The sequence below is a fragment of the Mandrillus leucophaeus genome, unplaced genomic scaffold (assembly GCF_000951045.1).
Source record: "Mandrillus leucophaeus isolate KB7577 unplaced genomic scaffold, Mleu.le_1.0 Scaffold353, whole genome shotgun sequence".
NCBI classification, from domain to species: Eukaryota; Metazoa; Chordata; class Mammalia; order Primates; family Cercopithecidae; genus Mandrillus; species Mandrillus leucophaeus.
Genome location: NW_012103732.1, coordinates 1,661,392 through 1,671,792, shown reverse-complemented (window position 1 = coordinate 1,671,792; position 10,401 = coordinate 1,661,392). Strand labels below are relative to the sequence as shown.

Below are 10,401 nucleotides of genomic sequence, written 5' to 3'. Positions count from 1 at the left end.
GTACAGTTTATTATTTGATAAACATTGATATTCTGTGTAATGCAGGATCATATCACTTATTCATTATTAGTATTTTTTACATATCTACAATAGAGGATATCCTGTTTTTAAGTTTTTTTAATTTTTAAAATACTAATATTTAGAAGTTCTTTCTTTGTCGTGTGGATTTCTAAAATTAGTAGAGGAAAAAAACCACTTAGATGTTGATATTTGGTGTCAAAGATGGTTTTCAGTGCAATACTTTCTTAAAGCTTATTTTCATTTACTCATACTCTCATCAGAGTTTAGGAAATTGAAATAAGCCACCAGGAGTATTTTTATGAGCACTGTATATACGCACACAGACATTTGGCTGAGAAGTAAGTCAAGGTTGCTATTAATAGCATGTCTGAAGGTTATATGAATTATAGCACATTATTTTTCAGTGTAAGCTTAAAAATAGGTCTCAGAACAAAACATGGTCTCACAATATCAAATTTCATAAATGGGGCATTCAGTCTTGTTGAGAGATTGACTTTCAAAATCAAAATGCAAGTTATTATAACTCTTTATTACTGAAATTGGCCATTTTTGAACCTGCTTATATTTTCAGCCAGAATTACAGGTTTCTTTATTATTATAATACTTCTGTCTGTCTTTTTTAGGCATCAGTGATGCTTCCTTCTTGTACCAATTTAGGAACACTAATTTAAGTAAGTGTCCCTTATTATATATGACACACCACACCATACTAGGATCTCTATGGGCTGCACGGTTGTTTCATCTGTACAGTTGTTAAAGAGATACCGGTAGTATTACTCATAAAAATGCCATTTACTGATGATAAGTCCTTCAGCAAGTAATTTATCTGCTTAGAATCCCAGTTTAGTCAAATGAGCTTTCACTAGGTGACCTTTAAAGTTCTTCTACTCTGCAATTCTGTAACTCCAATGGAGTACAGTTAAGTGGTTTCTAAATTTCTGATACTCATCTGTCCCTTCACATTGTATGTATTGAGTTGTAATAGGTTTAAGTTCAAATTTGCTGTCTTCTTATCAATTGAAAGAAAACATTTTTATTTAATTCATAGGATATTTTGGTTATTTTTGCTTTCAGTTAAATTTTGTTGCCTATATATTCCCAATATCTAAAGTAGTGGTTTTCAACTGAGGGCAGTCACCCCTCCCCTCACCCAATATATCCCCACCTCCACCTCTTGGCTGCCAAGAAGACATTTGACAATGTCTGGAGACATTTTTGGTTGATAACACCAGGGTTATTTTGCTGGTATCTGGTGGGTAGAGGCCAAGGTTGCTGCTCAGCAGTCTATAATGCACAAAACAGCCCCTTCCCTCAAAAAGAATGATCAAGTCCAAAATGTCTTTAGTATAGAGATTGAGAAAACATGTCTAAAACTAGATATTTTATGCTTGCCAGCCTGGTCTTAGGAATGTCACACTTAAAATAATTGCCTACATTTTAAATATTGTTTATTCCTTCACTTTCTAAGGGATCAAATCCACTTGACACTAGTACATCAATTTAGTTTTTAGAATTAACAAAAAGAAAATGTATAGAATTGTTTATAGAAAGTGTATAGAATTAGGAGGTAATTGATTTTATATAGAATATTTTAAAAACTAAATTTCTAACATCAGTATAATAAAAAATTTAATATTAAGTAGAATTCCTTAAAGTACTAAGACTAGAAGATGACCCTTATTTAAGTTACAAAAGTAAAATCAGGTATTTGTAGTATCCACTAAGCTAATATTTTTGAGCCAGCTACTATGTGCCAGACATTATTTTTAGATGACGCAAATACAGTAGCAATCACAACACACAATTCTCCAGTGTCATGGAACGTACGTTCTAATGCTATCAGAAGAGAAATTAAACAAGCTGCTGTGTTGTTTTTCCTAGCTTCTATCCTGTTGAAAATCTAAAATCAAATTCCCTATCATTTCATCTTACCGTTGTAATTATGTATGTTGTCTGCTCATGCAGGTTAATATTTTTCAAAATAAGCAATGTTTTTCATTGTTGTATGTGCATAGTAAGTATATAGACTTAGGGAGTACAGGAGATATTTTGATACAGGCATATAATGCATGATGAAAACATCAAGGTAAATGGAGTATCCGTCCCCTTGAAGCATTTGACCTTTGGGTTATAAACAATCCAATTATACTCTTTTAGTCATTTTTAAATGTACAATTGAATTATTGACTATGCTCACCCTGTTTTATTGTCAAATATTAGATCTTATCCTTTCCATTTATTTTGTGTGCCCATTAATCATTCCCACTGCCCCCACCCCAACTATTCTGCCCAGCCTTTGGTAAACCATCATTCTGCTTCGATTGTTTAATTTTCAGCTCCCACAAATAAGTGAGAACATGTGAAGTTTGCCTTTCTGTGCCTGGCTTATTTCACTTAACATAATGACCTCCAGTGCCCTCCATGTTGTTGCAAATGACTGGATCTTATTCTTTTTTATAGCTGAATAGTACTCCATTGTGTATAAGTACCATATTTTCTTTATCCATTTGTCTGTTAATGGACACTTTGGTTGCTTCCAAATCTTGGCTTATTGTGACTAGTACTGTAATCAACATGGAAGTGCAGATATCTCTTTGATATCCAGATTTTCTTTCTTTTGGGTGTATACCTAGTGAGATTGCTGGATCTTATGGCAACTCTATTTTTAGTATTTTGAGGAACCTCCAAACTGTTTGTCATGGTGGTTGTACTAATTTACATTCCCACCAACAGTATACGAGGGTTCCCTTTGCTCCATATCCTCGCCAGCATTTGTTATTGCCTGACTTTTAGATAAAAGCCATTTTAGCTGAGATGATATCTCATTATAGTTTTGATTTGTATTTCTCTAATGATCATTGTTGCTGAGTATCTTTTCATATACCTGTTTGCCATTTGTATGTCTTCTTTTAAGAACTGTCTGTTGAGATCTTTTTCCCATTATTTAATCAGATTATTAGATTTCTTTCCTGTTAAGTTGTTCGAGTTCCTTATATATCCTGGTTATAAATATCTTGTCAGATGGATAGTTTTCAAATGTTTTCTCCCATATGTGGGTTGTGTCTTCACTTTTTTTTGTTTCCCTTGTTGTGCAGAAGCTTTTTAACTTAATGTGATCCCATTTGTCTATTTTTATTTTAGTTGTCTGTGTTTGTGGGGTATTACTCAAGAAATATTTGTCTAGTCCAGTATCCTAGAGAGTTTCCCCAATGCTTTATTTTAATAGTTTTATAGTATGAGGTCTCAGATTTAAGTATTTAATTCATTTTGATTTGATTTTTAATGTGTTAAGAGAGAGATCTAGTTTCATTTTTCTGACCATGGATATCCAGTTTTCCTAGCACCATTTATTGAAGACACTGCCCTTTCCCCAATGTATGTTCTTGGCACCTTTGTCAAAAATGAGTTCACTGTAGGTGTATGGAGCTGTTTCTGGGTTCTATGTTCTGTTCCATTGGTCTTACGTGTCTGTTTTTATGCCAGTGCCATGCTATTTTGGTTACTAAAGCTCTGTAGTATAATTTGAAGGCAGGTAATATGATTCCTCCAATTTTGTTCTTTTTGCTCAGGATAGCTTGGGCTACTTTGAGTTGTTTTTTGTTGTTGTTGTTGTTTGTTTGTTTTGGTTCCATATACATTTTAGGATTGTTTTTTCTATTTCTATGAAGAATGTTATTGGTATTTTGATATAGATTGCATTGAATCTGTAAATTGCTTTCAGTAGTATGGACATTTTAACAATATTGATTCTTCCAGTCCATGAACATGGAATATCTTTTCAGTTTTTTGTGTCCTCTCAATTGCTTTCATCAGTGTTTTATAGTGTTCATTGTAGAGATCTTTTACTTCTTTAGTTAATTCCTAAGTATACTTTTGTCCCTGTTACTTTCTTCATTTCTGAAGGATTACTTCATGGGATGGGATTACTTTCTTCATCTCTTTTTCAGATTGTTTGCTGTTGACATATAGAAATGCAACTGATCTTTGTTTGTTGATTTTGTGTCCCGCAACTTTACTGAACTTATCATCTCTAATAGTTTTTTGGTGGAGTCTTTATGTTTTTCTAAATGAAAGTTTACATCATCTGCAAACAAGAATAATTTGACTCCTTCCTTTTCAGTTTGGATGCCCTTTATTTCTTTCTCTTATCTGATTAGCTAGGACTTCCAGTACTATGTTGAATAACAGTGGTGACAGTGGGCATTCTCGTTGTGTTCCAGATCTTAGAGGAAGGGCTTTCAGTTTTTCCTTATTCAGCATGATACTAGCTGTGGGTCTGTTGTATGTGTCTTTATGTTGAGGTATGTTCCTTCTGTACCCAGTATTTTTTGTGGTGGGGGGGTAATCATAAAGGGATGTTGAATTTTATTGAAAGCTTTTTCAGCATCAGTTGAAATGATCATATGGTTTTTGTCCTTCATTCTGTTGATATGATGTGTCGCATAAGTGTATGCACCCTCCACCTCCCGGGTTCAAATGATTCTCCTGCCTCAGCCTCCTGAGTAGCTGGGAATACAGCTGCGCACCCCCACACCTGGCTAATTTTTTGTATTTTAGTAGAGATGGGGTTTCACCATGTTGGCCAGGATGGTCTCGATCTCCTGACCTCGTGATCTGCCCGCCTCAGGCTCCCAAATTGCTGGGATTACTGGCATGAGCCATTGTGCCCAGCCAAGTGTATATTTTTCATGTCATCTATTCTGAGACTTAAAAATTGACTGAGATTTTCACTTAGTACTCTCAATATGGTGATTATTTTCATTAAGTTTTTTGGATTAGGACCAGGCGCTGTAACTCATGCCTTTAACCCCAGCACTTTGGGAGGCCAAGGCGGGCAGGTCACTTGAGCTCAGGAGTTCGAGACCAGCCTAGCCAACATGGTGAAACCCTGCCTGTACTGGAAATATTAAAAAGTACCCAGACTCTGGGTCTTCTCAGCTGTATCACTTCCAAACCCAACTTTGACCTGCCACACTCTTTTTGGCTCAAGTTCTGTCTCCTTTGTGACTGTCTCTACCTTGTAGCTGCATCTTAAAAACCTCCAGTTTCTGGATTATTTTCTTTCTAAATTTAAATTCTATAAATAGGGATGATAGTCCTAACTTATATTTCATGCAAGGCTCCATCATAAGTTAAGTGCTGGCCACGTTAAGTGCTAGTGTTTAGGTTAGGTGCCCACACCTGGCCAGTTGACAGGCTAGAAAGGGAGATAAATCCTACATAATGTGGCCAACTAGGTCACTCCTTCAGCAAGAACTGTGGATATGGTGATGTGTCCACTGTAATGACTGCTTAGTAAGTTCTATTAACAACAGATAATCTGGGAATAACCCACCTGCTTTATTTTTTCAGATTTGATGACATTTTGTCTGGGTTACATTTTCTGTATAATATTAAAAAACAAAGGTTTACAAAAATTGTAAATGTTATAGTCAAATTGATATGTTAATTACTGTAAAAGCATAAGAAAAATCATCTCCTTTTGGATATAAAATGGTGAATGTGACCTAAACCATTTTTAGATTCATAGCTGAAGTATTTTATTACAGTTGTTTTTTCCATAAAATAGCCTTTGGCATTTATTTTTAAAAGTACAATAGTAGGAGGGTTTTATGTCTGAGTGGATATGAGGTGGAAATACCAATTTGTTAGCTTAGCAAGTCTCATTAAACACCTGCCTAGATCAATGTCTTGCATGTAATACGTATTCATTATTTCTTTAATTGAATCAAAAAGGCTGCCTTTGTTTAAGCTCAGGCTACATTAAACATGTATACCCTGTCAAGGGCTATAGTCATCTAGGAATTCAAAGTTGTAAATATTAGTGCTTCCACAATGATGAATTCACGAGCGGACCAGAAAATGGCTAGATGAGATTTCATAAGATAAAATCCCTGAATACTCACCTCCACACACACACTTGCAAAGAAAACTTTTCTTTGAAATATATTTACTATTATTATTATTACATAACCAATATAATTTGTGATGTAATTAATGTTACTGTTTAATAGAGAAAAATCTGTGATTTTAATCATATTTACAAAGAAACCCATGAGTAAGAAAAGATTAAGGGGCACCAGCTATTGTAATTTTACCAAAAAATGAAATGGTTGGAATTAATAAAACTAATAAATGTGAAAGCATGCATATTTTGAGCATTTAAATAATGTGTATTTAAAAATGATGTCCCAACCTGAATTTGCCAGGGTAGGTGTTATTCGTTCAACTAAAACAGATTACTTTTGTGAGTGATCATATGGAAAGAAGATGGATGACAGCCTTATAAATCCTTTTAAAAATTGTATGTGTGTTTCTCTCAAATTTGAGAGAAGAGTTTTGTTTTGTTTTGTTTTGTTTTTTAAGAGATGAGATCTCACTTTGTCACCTAGGCTGGAGTAAAGTGGCAGGATCATAGCTCACTGCAGCCTCAAACTCCTGACCGTAAGTGATCCTCCCCAGTCAGCCTCCCAAGTAGCTAGGACCACAGGCACATACCAACATGCCCAGCTAAAATTCTTTTTTTTCTTTTTTGGTAGAGACAAGGTGTCACTATGTTGCCCTGGCTGGTCTCAAACTCCTGGGCTCAAACAGTCCTCCTACCTCGGCCACCCAAAGCCCTGGGATTACAGGTGTGAGCCCCCACACCAAGTCCAGAAAAGAGCATTTAATGGGAATGAATATAGATTCCTTTTTCTCCTACAGAATTTATTAGGTCAATACAGAAATTTGCAAGGGAATTTTTCAGAATCATCGTTTTTCTAATTTTTTATTGTGAGATTTACCAGAAACAAATTAGCTGCTACAATCTCATCAACAATGAGAAAAAGAGAGAGATCACAGAAGTCTAAGTCTGAGATAGTTAATCATCTTCAGTAGACTCTTAGGAAGCTGAAGGTTTATGTTTAGGCTCCTACTTCATGTGGAAAGAAAACTGTCATATTCTCATCATCAATTTTAAGGTATATTTTTTCAGATATAATTGTTACTATGTAAACTAATCCTGTACTACTTGTAAACTGATTGTATCCAATATTTTAGCAGTAGAATTTAGCACACTGCCACAGAAAACCCACACAGTAATGCCAAATATACAAATTTATGTAATAATTAGTTGGTAATGTGTTAAGTAGTTTTGTTTTTCATTTGTATTAGTGAGGAGTTTTTTGTTGTTAAAAATAATTAAACTGCTGATTGTTGGATAGTATATTTGGCTATCAACTGTTTTCTGGAATTGAACCAAGGTAGAATAATTCTCCTATTTATAGGCTACTGTGGAAGCTCCATTTTAATTATCTTCCATTTTGATTGAATTTTGATTAAAATTTGAGGATTTTTGCAGAAAAAAATTCTTAAGCTGTGCATCTCAAACCTTAATATACATACAAATGACTTGGGCATCTTCTTAGATGCCCTTTGTGATTCAGTGAGTCTAGGATGGTTTATTAGTCTGTTCTCATGCTGCCGATAAAGACATACCCAAGACTGGGTAGTTTATAAAGAAAAAGAGGTTTAATGGACTCACAGTTCCATGTGGCTTGGGAGGCCTCGCAGTCATGGTGGAAGGTGAAAGGCATGTCTTACATGGCAGCAGGCAAGAGAGAATGAAAAATCAAGTGAAAGCGGAAACCCTTTATAAAACCATCGGATCTTGGGAGACTTATTCACTGCCATGAGAACAGTATGGGGGGAACTGCCCCCATGATTCAATTATGATGAGTCCCACCAGGTCCCTCCCACAACATGTGGGAATTATGGGAGCTCCCAGGAGCTGCTGATGTTGCTGGTCCATGGACCACACTTGGAGTAGCAAGGATATAAAGAACTGGACCTCTGGTGGAAGTAGGACAAGGTGTAACAAATTGTGACTGTCTTTATCAGCAATGCATGATTATTATTTGTATCCCTTTGAGAAGAAAAGCCCCTCTTACATTTCTATAAAGAGTTGAAGTAGACATTGGGCCACTCAAGAGGGGCATGATATAAGGAAACATTGAAGCCTCTCCAAGTTTATAGAAGACAATCTTCCTTGAGATAGATATACTTCACATCTGGGCTCCTACCTCAGGATAGATCAGAGTGGTCTCTTTCACTGCATACTGTATGTAATGAGAGAATGAGAATGAAAAAGGTAAATATCATCTTGCTGTTATGACAATAGTTTTGACCTCATGGGCTCGCTGAGAGTGTCTTGGGAATCCTCAGGGATCCCTGTACTATACTTTGAGAGATGCTGGCATAGAGGAAACTATGCATTGTATAGCTGTGCCTATTGGAAGCAGCAGGGTAAATTTATATTGAGAACAGCCACTGAATCATAAAATATCTGAGCCACAGGTAGTTTTGGATCCTTCTCATTGATTCAAGCCCTTTTCAATTGTCCTGATTGAAACCATAGTCTTGGTATTCTGGACAAAATACATAGAAATGGAATGGTAAAAAATTGGTTCAAAATACTCCCAGTGGTTAAGTAATTAGAAAGCTTATATTTGGAAGAAGTTATAGCAATTACTGGTGGCAGGGGAGAACACTTAGAACAATGAGACAAAGAAGTAGCTCTGAGAATATGATCGAACGATATGATTTCCAGGTGCAATGGTTTAGCCTGATTAAGAGACCATCACTCTTATAAGAAGGGTCTGGATACACTGGTTAGTAGAGAGAATTATAATGTCAAAAGAGTTATCTTATTATTGTAATTGTAATAGATTATGAAGTTGCATATTCATATTCTCATTCCATATTTTACTCGTCGGACTCACGGACTGGAAGCTACCTTGGACCGGAAAGAGAGACTTTCTGGACTAAGAATTGCCGCTCCTGTGGCAGCCTACTGCTTAGGCTGCATCTACTGCTCGTATTGTGCTTCATGATGGCCCAGGAAGGTTGGGCTGGCCCAGGGAGTAGTGAAAGTAGAATGGAGAGTCATTAATTATAATTATTAATATTTTTGAATACATTAAAGAGTGCTAAATGATTTTAAAGTACTGTAGTATATTCATCTACTAAATACATCACTTTATACTCATGTTCTTCCTCACTAAGTTGTAAAGAAATAAATTGTTATTTTACACTTTAGGCACAGTGAACATGGGTCAACTAATCAAAGAAGTGAAAAAATTTGAGAAAGGTAAAAATACCTTTTACCTTTAACCATAATCTTGTCTCTGCTGCCTTAGCAGTGCTTGAAATCACTTGTTATAACTCTACTTAAGTACCAGTAGTTATGGGAATCACGCTAAAGCCATACTTAGGAAAAGACAAGGGAGGATACCACTAAGATAATAGAGAAATCACATATTATTTAGTTAGAGGACAATTGCATATTGTTTAGTTATAAAGCCAAGTTTGAAATCTGGCCATAATGATTAGAGTAGGCCAAAATTAATTTGATTTGAGGCATTTTACGCTTAAGGGGACCTTGGTTAAAAGAATCTCAGGAGCACAGTTAAAAAAAAAATAGGGAGAGGGCATAAATTTATTACCAGAAAGGTTAAATGATGTCACACTTAATCACTGTTGTAGCAAAAGATGCAGCAAACTGGGTTCAATATAGCCGTCTTTCAAGGCTTGAAAATCTTTCCTTGACATAGCCTAGGCTCGCTCATGGTCTAGACTACATCGTGAAGTCCAGTGGTTAGGTCAGTTAGCATAGTCAGGACAATAGTCTAACCTGAGTTAATCCAAAGAGTGGCAACTAGTTAGGTTGTATTAAAAGCTTGCTTGTTGTAATAGGTTCTCAGCCATATTTTCTCATGTAATACTCTTTGACTGAAAAGAAAGTACTTTGGTTCCTAAACACACTATATAAATCTCAGTGTCCTATTCCTTCTCTCAGAATCTGAGTTCTACCACACATACTGCTGGTGTTATAAACCCCTAAAATTCCACCTCTGCAACAATAGTAATCGTCACATATAGTAAGAGTTTAGCTGTGATTTAAGCAAAAGATGAGACACCAATGTCAGATTGTTTTGATAGTGTGATGAATACAAAACTTCCTATTTTAGGGTTTCCCATCTGTTAGAATTAATTAGGATCTGTTAGATATAATTCTGCTGAAATTATGGTTTTTATTGTTTTTATCAAAATATATTGAATATCTAAAAGAAAAATGAATTTTTATTGTAGCTATTTAAATTTATTTACCTGCATTCAAAAGGCAGGGTATAAAATTTTTCTATTTTAACTTATGTATGGGTTGTTAGTCATTTTATATGGATTGCAATTTCTTTTAAGAGCAGTATTATGTTTTAGTATAAAATATTTTTTGTTTATGAGTTGGTATCTGGATTTTTAAAACACTTTTCTCTGTTGATAGAGCGCTTCAGAGATACTTATCTCAACAGAAACTTAAAAAGCAAACTTTCTAGAAATGCC

General features: G+C 35.3%; 1 protein-coding gene across 1 annotated transcript in view; it reads left to right on the top strand.

Moving 5' to 3' along the window:
• The window catches only part of ARSK (arylsulfatase family, member K), a 47,751-nt gene that overhangs the window by 14,249 nt on the left and 23,101 nt on the right, over positions 1 to 10,401 (top strand). The window lies entirely within an intron of this gene.